The sequence below is a fragment of the Mus caroli genome, unplaced genomic scaffold (assembly GCF_978045245.1).
Source record: "Mus caroli unplaced genomic scaffold, Mus_caroli_1 scaffold_1, whole genome shotgun sequence".
NCBI classification, from domain to species: domain Eukaryota; kingdom Metazoa; phylum Chordata; class Mammalia; order Rodentia; family Muridae; genus Mus; species Mus caroli.
Genome location: NW_028227256.1, coordinates 127,378,332 through 127,388,672, shown reverse-complemented (window position 1 = coordinate 127,388,672; position 10,341 = coordinate 127,378,332).

Here is a 10,341-nt window from a genome sequence, read left to right as displayed (position 1 = left end):
ACTGAGGGCAGTTTCAGCTAGGATCAGTGCCTTACAGTTCTCCATGGAGAGAGCTCTTTGCAGTGGTCCACACCCATTCAACAGCTAGCTGGGCTCTCCATTATCTGGTTAGATGGCTAGGATTGCCTTGAAGTCCTGGGGTAGGCTAGATGAAGGACAGGAGAAAGGGAGTTTATGAGTGAATATGCTAAGTATTACAGTGGGTATGAGAGAGTGTGGATGTCAGCGTATTGCTAATGTGGGAGGTCAGTGGCCCGTACAAATGTGCAGCATGCTTTATGTAAATGGGTGCTGTGTGGTGTGTAGACATGTGACATGTGTTCTGTGATATGTGATGTGCTTTGTGACATGTGAGTATATGATGTGGCTGTGAGTGTATATTGTGTATATATAATTATTACAGATATGTATTATGTATGTCTGTGATGTTCAGGAACTTGCTGTGTGGTTGAGCCTGTCAATCAGGGCTGAAAACATATAGACAAGAGAAGAGAATTTAACATGTATTGTCTTTAAAAAAGATTCCTTTTTAAAAAGCATAGGGTAAAAGAGAGAATTAGTATAGATGTGTGTGTGAGGGGTTGGCCATCTTCAAACCCTTTGATCTACCACGGTGAACTGCCTGCAGGATATACTGTTGCAATAGTGCCACGGGTGGTGTGGGAGTATCTGATTGGAATTAAAGCCCACCTCATGAGATGGAATCTGTACCTGACATTGCTCTGGTAGCTCAGGGTTTGAGACTAGATAGACCACGGTCCTAGGGGAAAGCCAACTATTAGTGTTCTGGTAAAGGGACACTGAAATAAAAAGACTCCTGACAACCTTCTGCTGTGTGTAAATCTTGCTCAGCCATCATCAGAGAAGCTTCCGCTTGCAGTATGTGAACTAATACAGAGACTCACAACTCAAACCGTACAGTCCTCAATGGGAGGTCTCCATCAAACTCTTCCTTTCAGGGCTCAGGGAACGATGCAAAAGAGGAGGCAGAAAGATTGGAGGAGTCAGGGGGGATGGATGACTCCAAGGAAACCATGTCTGCAGACACGGCAGGACTGATACACGTATGAACTCACAGAGTCTGTGGCAGCAGCCACAAAGCCTGCACAGGTTCAAGCCACATAGGGTCCCAAGGCCAAAATACAGAAATGGACACAAACTCCCATCCCTAACTAAGAAGACATCTCCAGCTCTCCAGCACTTGCAAAGGAAAAATTTGTTTGTTTGTTTGTTTGTTTGTTTTCAATAGAGTCTCTGGGTATACAAGCCAGCAGTAGATAACCAACAGAAAATGAACCCAGTGGTATTTTTAGGTTGATTTTGTTGTTGTTCCTTTGATTTTATGCTTTGTTTCATTTTATTTTGTTTTGTCTCAAGTTACTTTGGACATTAAAAACAAACAAATATACTTTGTTTACTTTGGACATTAAAAAACAAACTACATAGACAAAGAAATAAAAAACCTCTTAGTTGTCTTTTGCTTGTATATTATGGTTTCAGATTTTGTGTTTTGTGTTTTGTGTGCACTCTCAGAGGGAGGTTCATTCCTTGTTCACAGCTATACCCAGGCATCCCCTCGGGCAGTGCTTATTCAGGAAGATACTGGGATGAGCCAGGGTGAAGGGAAGCACTTTGGGGCTTGAGGAAATGGAGACATCTCTAGAGAAATGCCAAGGGCTTTCCAATCCTCACCTCTAACAGCCCATTTCCCTCACTTGGCGTACATATAAGTAACTGGGAGCCTCTCAGCTAGGGACGGACTCCTAGGAGACCAGAAGAAGCAGCTCCTCGGGAACTCAGATAAGAGACCTTTCAGATGACCCTGGGGATAACCCAGTCCACACAATCATTTTCCCAGCTATACTGAGGGTCAGTCATGTTACCCCCCCCCCCCCCACACACACACAAAGAAAACCTTTCCAGGACAAAGTCTCTTGGAGAAGCAGAAGTGTCACCATTATCTTTGTATCCAGTTGGTAACAGTAGCACAGAATTTAGGACAGTGGATGTTCAACAAATTCTAGTCTGGTTGTTGAATTTATGATCATGTTCGTGCAAAAATTACAGCTCTCACGTTTTTAAAAAAAATAAAGAGAGAGAACTTATTCTGGAGCCATTTTGAGTAATCATGGTTACTTACTCTAACTTTCATATTCCAACATGGAAGCAGTTTCATAAAGTTTTATAATTTCATAGAACAAAGAAAGCAGATGACAATTAAAAAATACTTAGGGTTTTCTCTTACAGAGTCCTAACTAAAATAAGGATCTTGAAAAACCTGTTTGGCCGGGGCCTTGGTGGCACATGCCTTTAATCCCAGCACTTGGGAGGTAGAGGCAGGAAGATTTCTGAGTTTGAGGACAGCCTGGTCTACAGAATGAGTTTCAGAATAACCAGGGCTACACAGAGAAACCCTGTCTCAAAAAAAAAAAAAAAAAAAAAACCAAAAAACCAAAAAACCAAAACACACACACACACACACACACACACACACACACAAAACAAAAAAAGAAAGAAAGAAAAAGAAAAAAAAAAGGAAAAAAGAAAATGAAAAACCTGTTTTTTTTAAATTAGATATTTGCTTCATTTACATTTCAAATGCTATCCGCAAAGTCCACTAAACCCTCCCCCTGCCCTGCTCCCTAACCCACCCACTCCTGCTTCCTGGTCCTGGCATTTCCCTTTTCTGGGGTATATGATCTTCGCAAGACCAAGGGCCTCTCCTCCCATTGATGGCCAACTATGCCATCCTCTGCTACATATGCAGCTAGAGACAGGAGCTCTGGGGGGGAGGGGTGTACTGCTTAGTTCATATTGTTGTTCCACCTATAGGGTTGCAGAACCCTTTAGCTCCTTGGGTACTTTCTCTAGCTCCTTCATTAGGGGCCCTGTGTTCTATCCAATAGATGACTGTGAGCATCCACTTCTGTATTTGCCAGGCACTGGCATAGCCTCATAAGAGAGCGCTGCTATATCAGGGTCTTGTCAGCAAAATCTTTCTGGCATATGCAATAGTGTCTGGGTTTGGTGGTTGTATATGGGATGGATCCCCAGGTAGAGCAGTCTCTGGATGGTCCTTCCTTCCATCTCAGCTCCGAACTTTGTCTCTGTAACTCCTTCCATGGGTATTTTGTTCCCCATTCTAAGAAGGAGCGAAGTATCCACACTTTGATCTTCCTTCTTCTTGAGTTTCATGTGTTTTGCAAATTGTATCTTGGGTATTCTAAGTTTCTGGGCTAATATCCACTTATCAGTGAGTGAATACCATGTGTGCTCTTTTGTGATTGGGTTACCTCATTCAGGATGATATCCTCCAGATCCATCCATTTGCCTAATAATTTCATGAATTCATTGTTTTTAATAGCTGAGTCGTACTCCATTGTGTAAATATACCACATTTTCTGTATCCATTCCTCTGTTGAGGGATATCTGGGTTCTTTGCAGCTTCTGGCTATTATAAATAGGGCTGCTATGAACATAGTGGAGCATGTGTCCTTATTACAAGTTGGAACATCTGGGTATATGCCCAGGAGAGTTATTACTGCATTTTCCGGTAGTACTATGTCCAATTTTCTGAGGAACTGCCAGACTGATTTCCAGAGTGGTTGTACAAGCTTGCAATCCCACCAGCAAAGGAGGAATGCTCCTATTTCTCCACATCCTCACCAGCATCTGCTGTCACCTGAATTTTTGATCTTAGCCATTCTGACTGGTGTTAGGTAGAATCTCAGGGTTGTTTTGATTTGCATTTCCCTGATGATTAAGGATGTTGAACAATTTTTCAGGTGCTTCTTAGCCATTCAGTATTCCTCAGGTGAGAATTCTTTGTTTAGCTCTGTACCCCATTTTAAAATAAGGTTATTTGATTTTTCTGGAGTCCATGTTCTTGAGTTCTTTATATATCTATATTGGATATTAGTCCCCTATCTGTTTTAGGATTGGGAAAGATCCTTTCCCAATCTGTTGGTGGCCTTTTATCTTATTGACAGTGTCTTTTGCCTTACAGAAAGAAGCTTTGCAATTTTATGAGGTCCCATTTGTCGATTCTCGTTCTTATAGCACAAGCCATTGCTGTTCTGTGCTCGTATCTTTGAGGCTTTCCCCCACTTTCTCCTCTATAAGTTTCAGTGTCTCTGGTTTTATGTGGAGTTCCTTGATCCACTTAGACTTGAGCTTTGTACAAGGAGATAAGAATGGATTAATTCACATTCTTCTACAGGATAACTGCCAGTTGTGCCAGCACCATTTGTTGAAAATGCTGTCTTTTTTCCACTGGATGATTTTAGCTCCCTTGTCAAAGATCAAGTGACCATAGATGTGTGGTTTCATTTCTGGGTTTTCAATTCTATTCCATTGATCTACCTGTCTGTAGTTGTACCAGTACCATACAGTTTTTATCACAATTGCTCTGTAGTACAGCTTGAAGTCAGGGATGGTGATTCCACCAGAGGTTCTTTTATTGTTGAGAATAGTTTTTGCTATCCTAGGTTTTTTGTTATTCCAGATGAATTTGCAAATTGCCCTTTATAATTCATTGAAGAATTGAGTTGGAATTTTGATGGAGATTGCATTGAATCTGTAGACTGCTTTCAGCAAGATAGCCATTTTGTCTATATTAATCCTGCCAACCCATGAGCATGGGAGATCTTTCCATCTTCTGAGATCTTCTTCTGTTTCTTTCTTCAGAGACTTGAAGTTCTTAACATATATATCTTTCACTTTCTTAGTTAGAGTCACACCAAGGTATTTTATATTATTTGTGACTATTGTGAAAGGTTTTGTTTCCCTGATTTCTTTCTCAGCCTGTTTATCCTTTGTGTAGAGAAAGGCCAGTGATTTGGTTGAGTTAATTTTATATCCAGCTATTGCACTGAAGCTGTTTATCAGGTTTAGGAGTTCCCTTGTGGAATTTTTAGGGTCACTTATATATACTATCATATCATCTGCAAATTGTGATCTTTTGACTTCTTCCTTTCCTATTTATCCCCTTGATCTTCTTTTGTTGTTGAATTGCTCTGGCTAGGACTTCAAGTACTATATTGAATAGGTAGGGAGAAAGTGGCAGACTTGCCTAGTCCCTGACTTTAGTGGGATTGCTTCCAGCTTCTCTCCATTTACTTTGATGTTGGCTACTGGTTTGCTGTAGATTGCTTTTATTATGTTTAGGTATGGGCCTTGAATTCCTGATCTTTCCAAGACTTTTACCATGAATGGGTGTTGGATTTTGTCAAATGCTTTCTCCACATCTAATGAGATGATCATGTGTTTTTTGTCTCTGAGTTTGTTTATATAGTGGATTACATTGATGGATTTCCATATATTAAGCCATCCCTGTGTTTGTTTGTTTTTGAAGAGAAGGTGGCAGCTTATAAAATTCTTTAAAATCCTTAGAATGCATTCACATATATACAAAATATATCTGAAAGCACAGACATGGGTAGTTAGTCCTCTTCATCTTTGGATTAAAAAGTTCAGTATCTCAATGAGGGTAGTTTCCTAATAGAAAAATGTATTCTGGGACAAGAATAACCATCTCATAGTGTATTACAATTCCAAAAAACAGGGACCATGTTGTAGAACCAGAGTTGGGTCAAGGTAATAACATCTTGACTAGAATTCTATGATTATGTAGATCTTGTCATTAAAGTAGTTTAAAATTGTGTAAGTTTAAAAACTCATTTTATTTGTCCTAAAGAAAGATTTAGGAATATTGGCTCTCTATTGGTTTACCTATAGTATACTTTGGTCTTTTATAAGAATTTGTTTCATGAAATTATAGTTTTACTGGGAGCCAAAGAAAGCCGGGCCAAGTTAACATCAATATTAGTTTACATAAGCACTTACTTATGAGGCAATTTGGTACTAAGTAAATTATGTCAAGACAAACTAGAATCATGCACAGACAGTTTATATAAACATATATAATATCATACATAAGGTATATTTTAATAAATCAAGATTTTAAATGTTATTGTTAATTGGGATTACATTTTCTATGTCTTCATTGTAAAAGAAAAGCACAAGAGAGATCTTCAGTAAACAAATGTCTATTAATCTATATATGGTTTAGCCTTAATAAGAAACAGTTTTTTATTAAGAATACTTTGAAGAAATCATGTGAATTCTATGTTACCCATTATATAATGAAAAATAAAAATTTGTATAAGTATATATTTATAATTTGTTTTTTAAGGGAATTCTTATCAACATCTATGACATTAAGTTTATTCATTTACTTATTACTTGTTTGTTTGTTGTTTGAGACAGGGTTTCTTTGTGTAGCCCTGGTTGCCTGAGAACTTGCTCTATAGACCAGGCTGGCCTTGAACTCATCTATCCTCCTGCCTCTGCCTCTGGAGTGCTGGAGTTAAACATGCGTGCCACCACTGTCTGGCTATATTGACTGTTTTTATCTCCTTACTGACCTAGTTTGGCTTGAGGCCAACCTTATTAGACCTTAGAAGAGCCAAGGAAACTTTTCTCTAGCTTTCATTTGATTGACAGGTTGACGCTGATCTTTTTATCATAGGTTCTTTGCCAGTGAGTATGTTTCCAGGAGACAATAATGAGTTGCATTTTGCTCTTTTAATGAATTCAGATAGTCTGAACCTTTAAATGGGGCATTTGTGTCACAGGTTGTTTTTGAGGGATGTTTGCTAGTGCCTACGGCTTTGTTAGCGGTTGTTCTGACTGACTGGATTATTGCTGTTTGTCTCATGTTACAGTTTTCCTGGGCTACTGTGTTTGATAAGATGGATTCTTTCCTAGCTCTCCTTTGTTTATCTATGCATTTCATAAAATCAATTCTTTAGTTTGTTTTTCTGAATATGCTTTTTTTTCTTTTAGTATGCTACTTGTTTAAATGTTTTCTTTTGGGGGGACTTAATAATTATTAATAAAATAATAACATGTATATGAGAGTGTATGTCACATGTGTGCAGGTGCCTGTGGGGGCCAGGATAAGGTGTCAGATGGCCTGGAGACGTAATAGACAGCTGTAAGCGGCTAGTTGTGTGTGGTGGGAAGTGAGCTTGGGACCTTTGGAAGAGCAGAACAGGTTCTTAGCATCTGGGCCATCCCTTCAACCCACTTTCAGTGGTTTCTGTAGTGATAGCATAGTTGTTGTGAACAGCTTTAGTTTGCAAATGTCCTTATTTTTTTCCCTCATTTTCAAGAGGTAGCTTTACTGGACATAGCCACTTGATTGACAGGTGTGCACATTCAGGACACAGTGCTGCCAGATGTCCATGTATCCCAGTTTTTCGTGTTGCTGATGACACAGCTGATGTTATTCTATCGTGTTTGCCTTTGTATGTGGGTTGGCATTTCCCCCTTAGAGCTTTAGTAGAGTTTCTTTGCTTTGCAGTGCTGACATCTTGACTATGATATATTGTGGTGTGTGAGAGAAATTCTTCCTATTTGGGGCTCTAAATGCCTCTTGTCTTTATATGATTATTTCTTTTTATAGCCTTGGGAAATTTCCTACCATAAATTTATTGGAGAAACTAATTATGTTTTTAGATTTTTTTTTTTTACCTCAACTTTTCCTTCTTTTGTGAGGATGCTTTGGTTTGGTCTCTTGAATGTGTCCTGGGTTTTGGTCAGGCTGACTAACTTTTCTTTGTATGTCTGAATGGATTATCATCTTTAATTTGTCCATCCCTTGGTAGTCTTTCTTCTTTCCTTTCAGGCATGGCTTTGTTTAATGTTACGGTCCACTGTATTTTTATTTATTTGATTGATGCTTTGACTCCCCACCATTTTGTTTGGCTCATTCTCAGACTTGCGCTGAAGTGTCTCTGTGCTTCTGTCTGTTTTTCACCTTGCTCACCTTTTCTTATTTCTCTAACTCTCTATTTCTCTAATCTCTTGGTGATTTCTTCACTTCATTCATCTGCTTCTTTGTAGGACTCTGAAACATGTCCACCACTTCATCTACCATCACCTTTGGCTTCTGGTTTTGGGGAACTGTTGTCTTGTGGCTGTTTTCTTATAATTGCTTTGTGTGTGTGTGTGTGTGTTGCACTTCCATTATGATGGTTGGTTGTAGTCCCTGCCTTTTTTCTTCTTTTTCACATTTCCAACATTCTTTGATTGACTTTTTTTCAAGCACCTCTGGTGAGCTGGTTTTGCGTTGATGCTTCCTGAACCATTCATTGAGAAGGGATGCTGACTACAGTGGTAGATGCAAAAATGGGCATCAGTCTTGGTGTGAACTTGCAGTAGTGGGCACTTGTCCTTTTTCTTGTGTTCTTAGTCGGGTTTAGGGACAGTGGTAGTAGGGTACAGACTTGAGAAAACACAGTTAATAGGCTTTGAGAGCTAAGCTAATTAGTAAGGGAGTCAAAGGAGGAGGAAGTAAATAATTAAGAAGTTAAAGGAATGGGGGAGGAAAGATACAAAGTTTAAAATAAAGGATAAATATGGGTCCAAGGGATAAGGAATACTGGAGAAAATGTCCTAGAATAGGTGCAGACCAGAGGAAAGACAGCCATAAAAGCCTATTTAGATGAGACAGAAGCTAAAACAAACCAACCAAGCAACTGAAGTACTGAAGCAAATATTTAAAATTCCAATTCTAATGCACTGCTAGCATAGAATAGTAGTCCATATTTCTCGCTGGTTGTGGTGGACACAGTTCCTCCTACCCTCAGCCATCTTATACCACAGTCTGCCTGTGGGCGATGGCTTCAAACATCATATGTCTTCCATGCTGAAAGGGGGCTGTATGACATTCTCCTTTCTCCAGGGCCCTGCCTGCCAGCTGCAGCTTCATCTCTGGTGTGCATTGGGGGTTTTCTATGATAGGGTGTGGAGGGTACACTCACACTTGTGTTTATGGTTGTTGCTGGGCACCCTCTTTCTGGTTCTTTCTGACCATTTTTATTCCTCTTCTCAGACAGCTCTTGTCTAAGAATTCTTATGATCAGTAGTGGGATTGTGCCAGATTCAGCACACTGCTCATTTTCTCTCCTTCTCGTTTGCCTAGGCGGTGGGCAGAGGAGCTGTCTTCCTTATACTCCTCAGGCTAGCTGCCCTCTGAGTACTTGCAGGGAGGCTCAGCTTAAGTACTGTCTCCCACTACTGTTAACCCAGTCCCCATAGTTCTGTGATGCTCTGGCTATCTTTCTGTCCACAGAGAGTCTAGCTCCGGCTTGCAGCTTCATAGTCCAGCCAGTCTCTCTTTAGCTTGTCTTTCTTATGGCAGCTGGGTTCAGCTGGGAGCAGCACTTCCCTGGCAGCTACTACTGAACGCGGCCTGGGGTGAGCACTGAGAGTGGCTGTGGAGCAGCCGCTCCTGGCTGTTTTGCCATGATGATTTTTTTAGAGGTCACCATGGCTTATTTTTTCTCTGTTACCTGTTTCATTTCCCCACGGTCCTTTGTGTCTTCCTGATGTTCTTCTGGCCTTTCTCTCAAAAGAATTTGTTGCATGTAATTTTAAAAACCATGCTTCTGCCTTTCCTGGGAGCTCGGCCCTTGCTCTGGCCCCTTCTGGTTTAGCTCTGAGATCTGTTGTCTCCAGCCCCACTCTCAGCTTGCCTGGGAGCTGTGGCACTCCACCATTTAGCTTCGCCAAGCCTCCAGCTACCACCTTTGTCAGGGACCAGTGACCCTGCAGCTGCTGCTCACACTTGGGTCCCTTCCGTTTCCTTTTGTTCCTCCAGGCTTAGCGCAACCTAGCCGCCATCACTGACCCGGCTTCTCTTGTCTACCTGCCTTTGCTCCTGGAAGGGTCGAGTTATCAGCCCCACCCAAGATCTGTGAATCCACGGATAAAAAACACACAGCTTTATTACTTTAGAACTTGCCGGCTAGCACAATTGCTGAGCACAGAATCTCCTGCCCTCAACTTTTCAGCTAGCCTTCTCGATCTCCTTGGCCATCCTCTGGTGGCAGAGGCTGCTGGTTCTAGCTTCCCTGAGATCTGACATGATTTTCTTCTCGTTCCAGAGCATGGCAGAAAAGCCCTTCTCTTTTCCTTCGTCTCCTTTTCCTCCTGAGACCCAGAAGTCCTATCTGTTCCTTCGGCCCAGCAATTCCATTATTGACCAAATCAAGGACCTATTAGGACACCAGACTTTTGTATCAGCATCTCCCCTTACAGGAACTCTAGTCATTTTAGTCCTGACTCTTCTTCACTGGGGCGCATAGAGGCAGCTCCTCATCTATCATCATACCCAGAAATCCTTTATTATTTACTTTTGAGACAGATCTTGCTAGGTAGTGTAGGTTGGCCTGGAACTCACAGTATTCTGGCCTCACCGTCGCTAGTGTTGTGACTATAGCTGGGTGCCACCATACTGAAGGGCCTTGGAAGATATTCTCTTGAGCTCTTGGC